Below are 13,839 nucleotides of genomic sequence, written 5' to 3'. Positions count from 1 at the left end.
CTCTGAATACTTGTAATCTGATTTGATGAGTGATCAACTAAAGAGAGGGAATGGATATGGTCAGATTTATATGATCGCTAGGCAGAGGTAGCAGCAGTGCATGTGGAACTTGTACATGCTTGGAGCATGGTTTAGTTGTATTTTTTTAAATTAAAGTGTGATGAAAGTTAAGCTATATTGCCATGTTAAGCAAGAATAAATTTGTGTCTAAGAGAAATAATCTCAGGTTAAAAGAACAATGGAAAACATCCAAGAATCATTATAAATTTGTACCGGCACATCTGTCTTAAGTAATGTAGTACTAATATTAAGAGTCATATATTAGTTATTTACCTTTTTCTAAATTTGAATCAGGAACAGCAAGATAGTTGTACTATATTTTCTATTCCTTTTCTTTGTCATGTAGAAAATTAAATTTGATAACAGTGTGTTAGCTAAGATGTTATCATTTTTATGATGTGCATAGTTTATAGTGTACATTCAGGTAGATTTGATTAGTATGTAGCTTACCCAGTTGCAGCCAACAGTATATAATATTCCACAGTTTTGAAATATATATGGATGAGTGCAAAGTGAATTGTTTTAATTTGACTGTATACACAATGTGTAGTTATTCTAAATTTACTGTATACATAACAACCACGTATATACCTTTTCATAACTTGTAATGACTACATACACTACTGTGTACAGTATTTTGCACGTGTTATCACGTGATTACATAGTTCAGACTGCATAACTTTAAAAATAAAAATCCAAGACAGACATGTATGTAGTTAAAGTTTAAAATCAACTGTATTATGGTTATCTATTTATTTTCATTTACCTCTACACAAACAAATTGTGTGTAAAACCTAAGCAGATATTTACAACAATGTTATAACAATAACTTGACACATAAATGTACAATTATAGTAATATTGTCTTACATGACATATTTTAATCTTGAAGTGACCTAAACAAATCATGTTATTTAAGGTATAATGAACATTAAAATTTTAACACATACATAAGCTCTTAACTTTAGGTTTAAGTTAGTTTTACTTCTGTTTAGCATTGTTTTGACCAGAATTGTATGTTTCTACTAAATAGGTTTGCCATATATTTTTATGTAGAATGAGCAGGCTTGATAAATGGTGACCTTTAAGTCATTTGTTAAAAATGGTATGGGGTATTATCCATATTAATGTTTAGAACTCTGTTGTATCTTGTGAGTGTGTTTAACTGTTGGTTGTTGTGGAGGAGTAAATTTGAACTTGAGTACAAAAACAAAACAGGTTATTGCAGTATCCTAGATGTAAGAAATAGTGTGTTATAATGAACTTTACAAAATCATACAGTTTATTATGATTGTGGGAGTTTTAATATTTTCTTACAAAAGAGTAAGAATGCTACTATATTTTTGTTTGAAATGTTTCCAGGGTCTTTTGCTTATAATGCTGTACTGGTATCTCTTACTTTCTTAATATTTTCTTTAAATGTTGCCTGTGATTAAGTTTTTGTTTGCTCTTCTTTCTATTACTTTTATATTGTTTTAATAATTTCACATTGTGCTTTTGCTGTTTTTTTACCTATGAATTGTTTGTACTGTCTTACAACTGTCTGAGGAAGTGCCTACTTCAAGTTTTTCCATTTAAGAACTTTAAAGGTTTTTACTGAATACTATTCTGTTTTTTCTCAAAGTTTTTATAGTAACATTAAATGAATAGCAGTAAAACTTGTTAAACAGTTAACTTTCTTATAATTCTATATTTAACTGGAAAAGAAAAGCTATGCAAATTTTACGTGACTTGAAACTTTATTGTCCAGGAATTAGTTAAAATGTTAAAAATAAATTGGGACAAAATTGAGATTTTGTGTTCAGAACAAGATTTAGTGTGAACAAAACTGTATTTTTCTTCTTTACAGAACTATAAGATTTTAAGCCTTTTTCACTGTGTGAATGGCCTCCAAGTTCAACTTTCCAGCTCCATGTCATCATGTCAGTGAGGCTGAACAAGATAACTGTGAAGAAACCTGTGAAGGAAGAATCTGTCCATCAGAAGGAGAGGTACCAATAAACAGTGGAGGTGAAACTGTGTGGGGGTAGAGGTGTCAGTCACTCCACAGCACGTACATGTTTGTCCATTTCCTTTTTTTTTCAAACATTAAATTTCTTGAAGTGAGCTGAACATACATAGTGAAGCTCTTACAGTAACATCTGGACAACATTATAAAGGCAGGGGATCAACAAAATGGGGACTTACTTTTTAAGCAGTCTGATGCAAAACCTTTTATGAGGGAGTGGTTACAGAAGGCTGTGAATTTCCTCTACTCCATATGGGTTGGTCGATGTAGATCTCTTATTCTTTTCAATCAACCTTACAAACCCTTTTAAAATGTAAAATTGAACAGCAGTTTTTTGTATATCAACATTTAATATGTGTATATGTGTCAATTATTTTTAAAGCTGACATTTGTATTTCCAAGCTCACAGCAGGCAAGGTTTGTAATTATGGACAATGTTTTATCACTAAGAAAAAGAGCACTTTTAGAGCATAAGAGGAGAAAGACAGGTACTTTAGTTCACCCATCCACTTCCATTGTTTGTGTTATTGAGCTCTTATTAAAAACCAAACTGTCAAATGTCTTGTGATGACTGAAATTTTGTTCTGGAAGGCTCTGTGCCTTATTGTGAGATAAGAACTGGAGTATTTTTAGTAATTATTTTAAGTATAAAATGAAAGAACACATTTGTTTAAAACTGTTATTGTGTTAGGATAAGTACATACAATTCAAAATGCTTTATATGATTGGGTGAAAATCACATAGATTTTACATGTGGAGAGAAAATTGTAGTTACCAGTTTTTATGTTGCTAGGACCCTGATGAGATGTTTGTTAGCATTATAAGCATAACATCAAAGCTTAAAGTGGTATGGGATGTTGTTGTTTTGTTTTTTATAGGAACTATAAAACAACTCAGCTGTCTCAAAACTGTCTTCGGTCTACACCAAATATCTTACTCTCTTTTCCCTTTCATTCAAGTACAAGTGGTAAGATACAACACAAAGTAACAGTGAAACAAAATGCATTGAACAGATGCATACAGATTTTCAGTAAGGAGTCTAATTAGTATATCCACTGCTGTGAATAGTAGTTAACAACTGTAGGCTTCTTGGAAGGGTAAGGTTCAATAGCCAGTGCAATAAATACTTACTGGATAGAGGAACTACATTTCTTTTATTAAAATGTCATGTAAGAGGGGGATAGGAACAAAACAAATGAACCCTTTCATTACAGACTCACTGTGTGTGACGTTGTTCATAATCATCAGTTTCCACACTGTAACTTTTAAAATGATATATGTATCTTCACAAAATCTGACTAGCTTTCTCTAAATATTACAAGTTTTTTGTATACAAAAAAATTCAAAGTTTTTGATCAAGTATTTTCACTAAAATTAAGTTATCTTTTGAAATTCAAGAATTGTTCAAACTAGTCCACTTTCTCTTTTCCTCCTCTTCAAAAAACTGCATTACAACAAACTTTATTTAAGTGTTTTCAACCAATGGCAAGTAGTGTAGTGACTAAAATATAATAGTTCTGGGTTGTAAAATAAAATACACTGTTTAATGTAAGTAGTGTTAATTTTGTGAGTTAATATTTCATGACTGTTTTGTTTCACAATAAGAAAGTTGAAAGCAGATAGTTATTGTAAGTTGTGTAATTGATATTAAGGCTACAGAGATTTCTAGAATACCTCAATATAAGATATAAAAAGTGTCAACAACCATATAAGAGGCCACAGAGTAGGAAGTGAGCCAAAAATAAAGCCAAGGAAGAAAGAGTCAGTCAGAGAGAAGTTAGAAAATGTAAAATGAATCATTTAAAATAGAGAAAAATAGTTTGGCTTGTCAACTGCATTTTAAACCAATTGAATTTGGCCAAAATGGATTTTTGTCAAGAAGAGAACCATACAGTATTTAGATCCAGTTGTGATACATGTAGTGTGAAGAATTTGTCATGTTTCACTTGTTTTGAACATATTTTAAAATAAGTGGAATGCATGCTGTTCATTTATTTTTGAATTTATCTCCAAAAAGTGGCAAACATGTACTGTAAAAGAATCCTTAGTCCAATACACAAATTTAAATTATTATACACACTATTTAAAAGTGAGTTTTTAACTGGAATGTAATCAGAACATTGGAATAATTGTGGTTCTTCAAAAAAGCTGTAGGAGTGGGTGTGCTTTTAGGTCTAATGCACCAGTGTCCAACTGTATTTCATAGTCACCAAGACTGTTTAAAATGTGTTAACATTTTCACTTTGAGGCAAAAAAATTAACTGTGTTTTTAAAGACAGGTAAAAAATACATAGTAATGTTTTCAATTATTTGTTAATAAAATTAATTATACTAAAAAATTGGTGGTAGAAGTAAAGCACCAGTTCACCACAGGTCAGTAGCTGTTTTGGCATGTGGCAAGTGGTGACCGTGTTGGACACCATGGGTCTGAGGGATCTAGAGCAGGTGAAAATCAATACTCTTTTCTGTCTTCACATGTTGTCTGAGAAAGAAGGAAAATAACTTCTAAATCCTGTCTTGATTTGTTGAAGGTAGAATTAGGTGGTATACAGATACCAGATACCTCATTGCTGTATTATCTGTATATATACAAAACACAAAAATCTGTGTCTGTCTCTTGTTCCATTATCTAACTAATCCAGGTTCACTGGACCATTCTTAACCAAACTGTGTACAATGTTTTCAAAGGAGCAAAAACAGTAGTGCTTTCAATAGATGACTATCCTTGTCCATGAGGGTAAATGTGAAGATAATTCGGAAGGGGTCATGTTCATGGAGGGTTCATAACTCCTCCACCCTCTTTATTGCTGTTATGAACACTTTGATTAAGTTAACATTAATTATATTTTTCGATGGTGTCTTGTTTTTAAACTAAAAAGTAAGACATGTTTACACAATTTTCTCCAATATGCATGCACACGGTGTGGGGGAAAGCACACAAAACATTTAATATATACATCTTGGAAACTGTTCTGGGCTCTCTTTGGAGGAATTAAATGAACAAAAATGACTGCCTTTGTTACAATAATGCATAAACTGAGATGAAGTTTCTATTTCAACAGCCAATATAAGGCTGGTATGAAAAGCTGTTGTTTGAGTTATAATAATTTCTTACTTTGACCTGTTTGTAAGACACTTCTGTAGCCATTGGCTTTCCATTAAATAATCATGTAAAACACTGTAGAAAGATGTTATGAGCTGGGTGTTGAAAGCAGATAATAGAATGCACCCCTACTGACATTACAATTGACACTACCTCTTTCTACAGGGTCATAATGACCATTATACAGTCTAGTAAATGCATGTTATAAATGAATTATATGAAAATCAGGATTTTTCTCATTTATCATATCTTCAACCCCCAAATTTTGTTTAAGTTCATGCACAAGTAAAGTACAGGTACCTCAGGTTGATAAAATGAAACATAAAATTCTGAGTTATGTTTATGATTCTAGCTCAGAAATTCTTATTAGGGCATGTGCTAGTTGACTTCTAGGTGTTGCTCTACCTAACATGAGTCATCACAGATGGTACCTGCCGGTTCATGGGATAGTTCACCTGGTATCAACTTGAGTGTGAATTTGTATTAATAATGACACAAAAATAATATGTTCTTCTGGATTATTGCCATCTAAGTTGATTGGCCAGCTACAAGGAGAACATAAATTACATAATTAGTTTCTGTTTTGAAAGAATTGAGATCTATAAAGTGCTGGATTTTTATCTTGGTATGTGTTGAGTTTGCAGTGCATATTTTAATTTTCATTCCACTTGTCAGTTTTATTTTGCTAAGTGGTAAACATGTGGAATAATTATATATTATCAAAAAGTTATAACTTGTGTTTAGTAAACTCCATGTTCTTTATAATGTAATATTTTCTCACACTAATCTTTCATCTTAATAAATCATCAAGTCTGTCAGTATGCAGGGTGTGGATTACACGAATGCCTATATTTTTGTAAACTACAATAATTAATCACATCAATACTTCCAAAGTTGATTTTTCATATAATGGATCTCTTATAAATCTGTTTTAAGTTTATTTTATATTGCCTTGACAGAACTAATGGGGGCATCTAGTCAACTGTAAAAGTATTATCAAAGTAGCCATTATCCTAAACCAAAACATATATGGTTCAGGTCGAATAGAATAGCTCTTCATCCCTACCATACCTTGTATTGAGTGAATCATTATAGTCTGCATTTGAAAATAGGTCTTTGTGGTCATCCAATGCACTGTTTCAGGTGTTGTTATTCCTTCAGACTCTCCATTGTGTTTTATGCCCTAACTTTTCTTCTAATGAAGATTGATAGCCCTTATTACATTCCAGTTTTCCCATAAGTACCACATCTTTCTTATATGGGTGAAATGTATACCTGGCTCAGTCTCCCACATCAGTTCTCCAAATCTGACTTTCTTGTCTTCAGGTGTGTCCTCTGGAAGGTTTTGGAGGATGCTTCTTTCCTTCTTTCAAACTGTTTCTTCCACCTATTCAATGTAAGATTCTTGCTATCTGTTGATATGACATAATGTACTGTGTTGGAAGTTATAATTCTCCCAAACTGTAAATGTATTTCTGGAAGGTTCTTACCAAATTTCACACTTCCCATCTTACCTCTTCATTAAAACCTGATGCTTCCAAATTCTAAGAGAACTCAGTGATATCTGGTAGAATTGAACAGAGGAAGTCATAAGCATAATGAGAATACCTTGCACTATTACTGATGGAGGGTTGTAATATGATAATTTTAATGAATAATTTGCAATCAAGAGGAGGCAGAAACTCGTGAGATGCTTGAAAACAAGGTTTACAAAAAGATGGCAGCATTGAATAAGAATATCTATTGATGTAAAAGGATTGTTTGTTTGTTTTATAATTTCTTGAAAGCTACATGAGGTCTATCTCCACTAGCCATCCCTAATTTAGCAGTGTGAGACTAGAGGGAAGACAGCTAGTCATCACCACTCACTGCCAACTCTTGGGCTACTTCTCTACCAATGAATATTAGGATTGACTGTAACATTAGAAGGCCCCTACAGCTGAAAGGGTGAACATGTTAGGTGTGATGGGGATTGGAACTAGCAACCTTCAAATTACAAGTTGAGGATCTTAACTGGTTATTCTAGGCCTGTGTAAAAGGAGATAAGTACTTATTGGAAGTTAATTTTTAGTACAGAAAATTATAAATATCACAACAATTTTATAGAATACGTGATGTAAGTTAAAAATGAATATGCAGGTTAATCAGTCTGTAGAATGGTATTCTGGAAGTATTGAAAATATGATTCAAATTATAAAATTTAGTAATTTTGAATATTAAAAACATCTAATACTTTTATGGCCTGCCAAGGAAAGAAAAAGAATGTAGTGTTACAAGTTGGTAATTTGATTCACCCAAAAACAGCTTACATCAACAGAGGTTTATATTCAGTAGTAATTATTTCAGTCCCAGCAAAGTAGTTGCATGACTCAGTAAGTGTTAAAAAATGTGTAACAAAATAATTGTACATTTTGATTTAAAGGGGAGATATGACAAATTATGAAGAGTAAAATAACAGTGTAGAAACATATTATTTCCAAAGAACTTTCAAACTGTGATCACAGTAATGGTTACAAGGTTTATAGATCAAAATAATCCATACTGTTATTACTATTGTAAGGATTAAAACCATACATTTACTAAAATGTATCAATTTCTGCATATAATCTTAGCAGAACTGTTGTATTAAATATTTGAAACTAACATCATATTATGAGGACATCGTGAATGTAACAGCTACATGCACTTCCAAAAGGTTATTAATATAACTTGGAGGAGATTACTTGTGTGAATATAATGCACCATTTATTTTTATCAGTATTTTAGAGTAGAATTCATATAATTAAAAAGTAACTGTGCACAATTTTCTAACTGTTGTATAATAAACTTATAAGGAAAGTATACAATTTTATCACCTTACAAAAATATAAGACTAGAAACATGTGTTAATCCATTACTTTTTAAAAGGTACAATAATTTTATAAGTAGCATGTGGTAATATATTCACATACTAGCACATTACAAATTCTCATGATACTTTTATTGTTTCAGTGGTTCAGGAACTATCTACACAGCCACAGTAACTGGTACTGGGTTTTAGGTTGCGATTAAAGAAATTAATGTTAACCAGCAACCAAGAAAAGAGCTTATCATCACTGAACTTTTAATAGGGGACAAAAATAAACGTCCAAACCATCGTCAAGTATTTGGATAACTATTTTGTTGGTGATGAATTCTGGGTTACTGTTGTTAATGCTACATTTTAGTTAATTCTTGTATTTTTAATCTTGCCTGTTATAGAGAGTATGCTAACATAATGTCTTCATTTAATGGTCAATTTCAAGCAATTTTTACAAGTTGAAGAATATTTTTATGTATCACTCTCACAGGTCTGCTTTTTTTAAATTGTAGTTTTAAGTAATACATGACAGTTTTAGTGTGGGGGGTTGCAGACACATTTGGTTCTGACATAATGACTTTTTTAATTCATTCCATACACAAATAACTTTGAAATAACTTTATATATTTCTGTTCTTAGCTTCTACCAGTATGTTATCTCCAACCAGCACTCTTTAGTTTTTATTATGCTTGATTCATCTTCTTTGTATGTTTCACACACAGTGTTATATACATGGTTGTTGAAATTATTTTATTCAAGAAAGGTTGAGTTTGTTATATTATTTGCAGCTTATACAGTACTCTCAAATGTAGCGTTATTTACAAAACTGTAAACATTGTTTAGTATGCAATACAACAAATATTAAATTTTCAGTCTCCTACACAAAATGCAATCCAGTGTAATCTTTTATAAATGTCGGGAATCAGATTACAGCATTGGCATCTAAATTAGAGTTAATTTTGTGAGGCTAACTAGTAGTTATTTACAAGTTATTTCTGTTTTTTTTTTCTCTCACATGATAACTTTATTGCCTGGTTGGCACTTGGCGTTAGTTGGTTCCAGAATTAATAAAACGGAAAGAGTATGGACTGAAAGTTAACATCTGGTTCCTTGGTATTTCATCAGGAAAATTCTGACATGGTAAGTATAGGTGACCAGTACTTACAGCCAAAGGAATAAGAGTAGATTGAAATTCAATTTTCTCCTTATTTGGGTATCTTGCATTTTTCTCTTTTATAAATTGTTTAAGTTTTAAAAGTTACAAGTCCATGAAATTAGATGGAAAGTTAAATAATTTGGTAGAACAATAATATAAAAATGTGATTTAATAAATCTCAGAGGGACTTCCAGTCTTTCACCAATAATTTCAAGATCTTTTAATAATTGTTTGTATTATTGCTTTGCTTTAGTTAAACACAAATGTTTCCCTCACAAAGTTTAATAATAAAAATTATCATTGTTTCACGAAACCAAAATTCTTAAAAGCTACATTTTTGTATTTTAAAATACAATTGTCTGCTTTGTCCAGAATGTCTTCACCAACCACAAGTAATATATATAATAAAGACAAAAACAAGAATGTTCACATAATTCAAACATGTAGATGTATTGAAGGTAATAATGAACAGTGGAATGGTGATAGCAACACTGAATATTTAACAAGACTATATACAATTACAAACAGTTAAGTATTGAATCTTGTGGAGTGTATGATATAATAATCTTTAAAATACATAAAGTACAGTGTTTTCTGCCACCGTATCACTACCATCTTGTTAAACCCCTATAAATAAATAGAAACATGTTAGGTAATTCACTCAGGGTGTTCTGCTACTGTAAAGTTATATTTTGTAGAGATATTTAGACAGTATTAAGGAGTATTATCCAAAGATTTGTACATTCAGATGTCATAAGTGTCAAGTGACATGAGTCGGTAATGGTGTTTTGTAAGTAAGGTATATTCTATCTCTGTAATGCTAGTGTCATTAACAGTATTGGTTATAATTTTTAATATATATAATTGTTTTCATTATATATACATGTATATTTTTTATTATCAGAGTTATTTTGTGTTGTTATGTTATTGATTTAGTCATCAAGTCACACTCCTTTTTCAGGTACTTGATTTAATATTAACAAATGGGAAACCAAACAACAAAAATAAAGATAACTTGTCTACAGGTTTTCAAGACTTCCTAGACAGGTGTCTGGAAGTGGACGTAAATAAATGCCACATTGCCTCTGAACTCTTATTAAAGATATGGTATAAATTACTGTTATTTTACTCAGATATTTTTGTTTACTTTGAACCTATTATCTTGGTAACATACACCAAAAAGCAGTACCAGTATGTTTAGTTACATTTAGGCCCATCCTACAGTACTGTGCAAAAGTGTTAGGACGAAGTCAAAAATCAGATTTCAGGCAACTTTCAAAGAACAGCTGAAGGTAAATCACAGGTAAAATATCAATATTTTATTATTCTTCACATTTAGTGCAAGAAAAATTTAGTGAGAGTTCAACAAACAGGGAATATTTGTTGTGTCTCCTTTTACTTTAATAACTATGGAAAGTCTTTCAGGTTTTGTTACAAGATATTTAATCACAGTGTCCTTTGGGAGTTTAGTCAAAATGTCTCTGATACACTCCCATATAGTTTCATTGGAAGTAGCTTTTGATTTTTCAAGTTTTTGATCTATGAAATCCCAAATCTGCTCATTTAAGTTGAGATGGGGGTTCTTATGGAACTATTGTATTATTTTAAATAACTCCAGCCACTCCAGACATTGCATGTAGTACCATGACATTTATTTCAGGCCCTAAATTTTACCACTATATTCATTCAAACAGAACCATTATGACATGTCCAAGGTACAAGCACAGAAAATTCTAAAAACTGAATGTTCTCACCCCAGCTCGTTTGATTGTCAAAAAGTGATCAATGAATCACTATCATGGCACTGAAATTTACAATCAGTAATAACATAGAAGAGTTAGCCCATAAAAGGGAAAGAATGACAAAATATTCTTTTGTCCTTACACTTTCATACAGTACTGTATGAAGAGACTAATTAAACAAACTGTATGTGATGTATAATAAGCACCTTTGTTAAACAGATGTTTTTTATTTTTCACACAGCATCTGTTCATTGAAGTAGCTGGCCAGTGAAAACAATACAGCCCACTACAGTGATAACTAGATTCACATTAATAGCTCAAGAACCAAATATCCTAATATGCATGTTGAAATATATTGACCATGAAGACTGGCATCATTTTAGGACAAGAAAATTAACAGATTGTATTTCTCAAATTTCTCCAAGAGCATTAGTATATTGGGTGTCACGACTTCCTATTATTCAGCTTCTTAGATTTTGAAAATAATATCCATTTCTCCTCCATGTAAAAATGTTGTTATGAATTAGGAATAAATAAAACTCTTGCTTAGATCAAATTATTATTTTACTTGCCACAATGAACAATTTTTTATTATGTTTGTTGATAAAAATAAAAAAAATGAATAAACGAGAGGAAAGTTGATGTCAAACAGATATGCATTCAGATTCATCCTGATATTTTTGTGAAATCTACATCATTTAGTGTCAGAACTATGTATTATGATCTCACGTATTGCAAGTTCAACTTGCAGTCTGTGAGTTGTGGGTTGAATCCTTGTCCAACCAAACATGCTTGTTTTTTTCAGCCAAGTAGTCATTATAATCAACCCTACTTTTCTTTAATAAAAAGTAACCAAAAGTTGACAGTGGATGCTGATGATCAGCTGCATTTTCTTTAGTCTTTAATAGCTAATTTTGGGATAGTTAACACAGATAGCTTTTGTGTGGCTGAATGAAAAAATTCAAATAAACAAACAGACTTAGATATGTTCATTTTAAGTTAGTTTTCTAATCTGAGGCTAAACAAAATACTTTTAAGTGTTGCTTCTGAAATTGCTGGGAATTCCTCAAACAGGTACTTGAAACAGTCACCATCTTTGTTCAAGATCATTACAAACTGATCTATCAAGCCCAGGTTTATATGAAATGAAAGTAATAGGACATTCTTTGTGTTAACCAGACTTTCACATTCAGTGTTTTCAATTCTGGTATCCGTCTGACTTTGCGTGGCCATTACTTCTTATCCAGCACTAGTTTTGTGTCATTTATCCCATTTCATACACAAAATGTGAAAACTTTGTCTGACTGGGTGTTTAATCCAACAACATTCAAAGGACTTTCAAGTTTCCACAAAATAGCCTGCCATGTTCTTTGTGTTAGACCTTATTAACAAGAATTTTGATAGTTTTGTATGTTTCCTTCAAGTGAATCGATTGACTAATAGGAACATACATATATGTTACTGTTTTGAAGAACAACACATTTTGGACCTGTATTGAAGGTATCAGTGAACAATATCCACTTTTCATTCACAGGCTGCAACTTGTAATATTGGTATTAATTCAACAATATTGTTTCAATAAAGCAGTGAACATTCTTGCTAAATGTATGAAATAAATTCTTTCTCTTGATTTCTAGAAGCTTCGGTTTAGAGTTATTTGGCATTATGGCTGTTTTCAGAAAGTAAAATAAGACAAGTTTTAAAAGACTTGTTGCAAAATTTTAATAATTATAACTCACCAGGTTGACTAATGAGTAGTTCAAACAGCAGCATTAGACACCTGAAGTTGGCCTTTCCAGTTCTGGTTTTGAGCTATTTGATGTAATGGCTGTTTTCTAATTTCAAATCAAAGTACATGGACTTTGATTTTTAAAAGAGAATTACATTAAAAAAGATGTAATGTGTAAATTAAAAAGTTAAATGGCATTGAAAAGATGAATGGCCTTTAAAAACCTAAAAATATTTGTATTGTTACTGATAAACCATGGGACAAAACATGTTTAAATTGGTGCTGTTGTTGAGAGTCATAAAATGTGGCTTGTTGTGACCTGAATGTTACAGAGACAACACAGTAGTGCAACAATGCCAGATAAAAGAAAACAATGAGTTAAAAAACTGTGACCAATGCATAGTCTAGTTAAGAAAACTTCCTCTTTCTGATCTTTGTAGAAGCAAGATGGCCAAAGTTCAATAGAGGGTTTTATTTGGAAAAGCTTGTTTTCACGTTACTCAATCCAAGCCAACTGGCACAGAGCTGAGTCTTGAATACAGGACCATAGTCCATGTATGAAACAGACACAGCAGTGATAGTGCCAGTGCAGACAGATTTAGCTGCAGTGTCAGCAAACCCATTCCTGTGAATACCAACATGGCCTGGTATCTGGAAAAACTGGATAGAAGTAGATGTTAAAAGAGAAATGGGCCGGTCAGTTTTGAATATTGGTGAGAACTGATGTGAAGCAATTCCAGGGCTAGTAGAGAACAAAGCGAGTCAGTACAAATGGTGCAATTTGAGTACTGCTTTGCTTCTATGTGATCCAGGGAAAGAGAAATGGCATACAGTTCAGCAGTGAACACAGAAAATGTTGAGGGGATTCTGTGTGCAACCACCGAACCACAACAAACCATGGCAGAGCCCACACAATCACCTGATTTTGAACCATCCTTCTATTCCTATTTATATGGATGGTTTGAAATCAGGTGACTCTGTGGGCTCTGCCATGGTTTGTTGTGACTCAGTGGTTGCATACAGAATCCACTCAACATTTTCTGTGTACACTGCTTGAACTGTACGCCATTTCTCTTGTCCTGGAGTACCTGCTTTTCTCAAATGATTTAAAGAAAGACCACATTTGGGGACTGTAATAAGCCATGGTGAGATGGGCTGACCAGTAAATACTGCTATGTTATCCAAAAACAGACCCAATGTTTT

General features: G+C 32.1%; 1 long non-coding RNA gene across 10 annotated transcripts in view; it reads left to right on the top strand.

Moving 5' to 3' along the window:
* The window catches only part of LOC143225874 (uncharacterized), a 36,234-nt gene extending 24,700 nt beyond the window's left edge, over positions 1-11,534 (top strand). For 2 of the 10 annotated variants that reach the window (XR_013014133.1, XR_013014132.1), the window contains exons 5-7: positions 1,909-2,050; positions 9,062-9,149; positions 11,149-11,527. This is a non-coding gene — a long non-coding RNA (uncharacterized LOC143225874). Of the gene's footprint in view, positions 1-1,908; positions 2,051-9,061; positions 9,150-11,148 lie in introns of all 10 variants that reach the window. The other 8 variants (XR_013014131.1, XR_013014135.1, XR_013014140.1 and 5 more) reach the window with 6 other exon arrangements.
* Positions 11,535-13,839: the final 2,305 nt, after the last annotated feature.

The sequence above is a fragment of the Tachypleus tridentatus genome, chromosome 9, assembly GCF_004210375.1.
Source record: "Tachypleus tridentatus isolate NWPU-2018 chromosome 9, ASM421037v1, whole genome shotgun sequence".
NCBI lineage: Eukaryota > Metazoa > Arthropoda > Merostomata > Xiphosura > Limulidae > Tachypleus > Tachypleus tridentatus.
The sequence above is the reverse complement of the archived record's forward strand: the minus strand, read 5'-3'. Positions and strand labels throughout refer to the sequence as shown.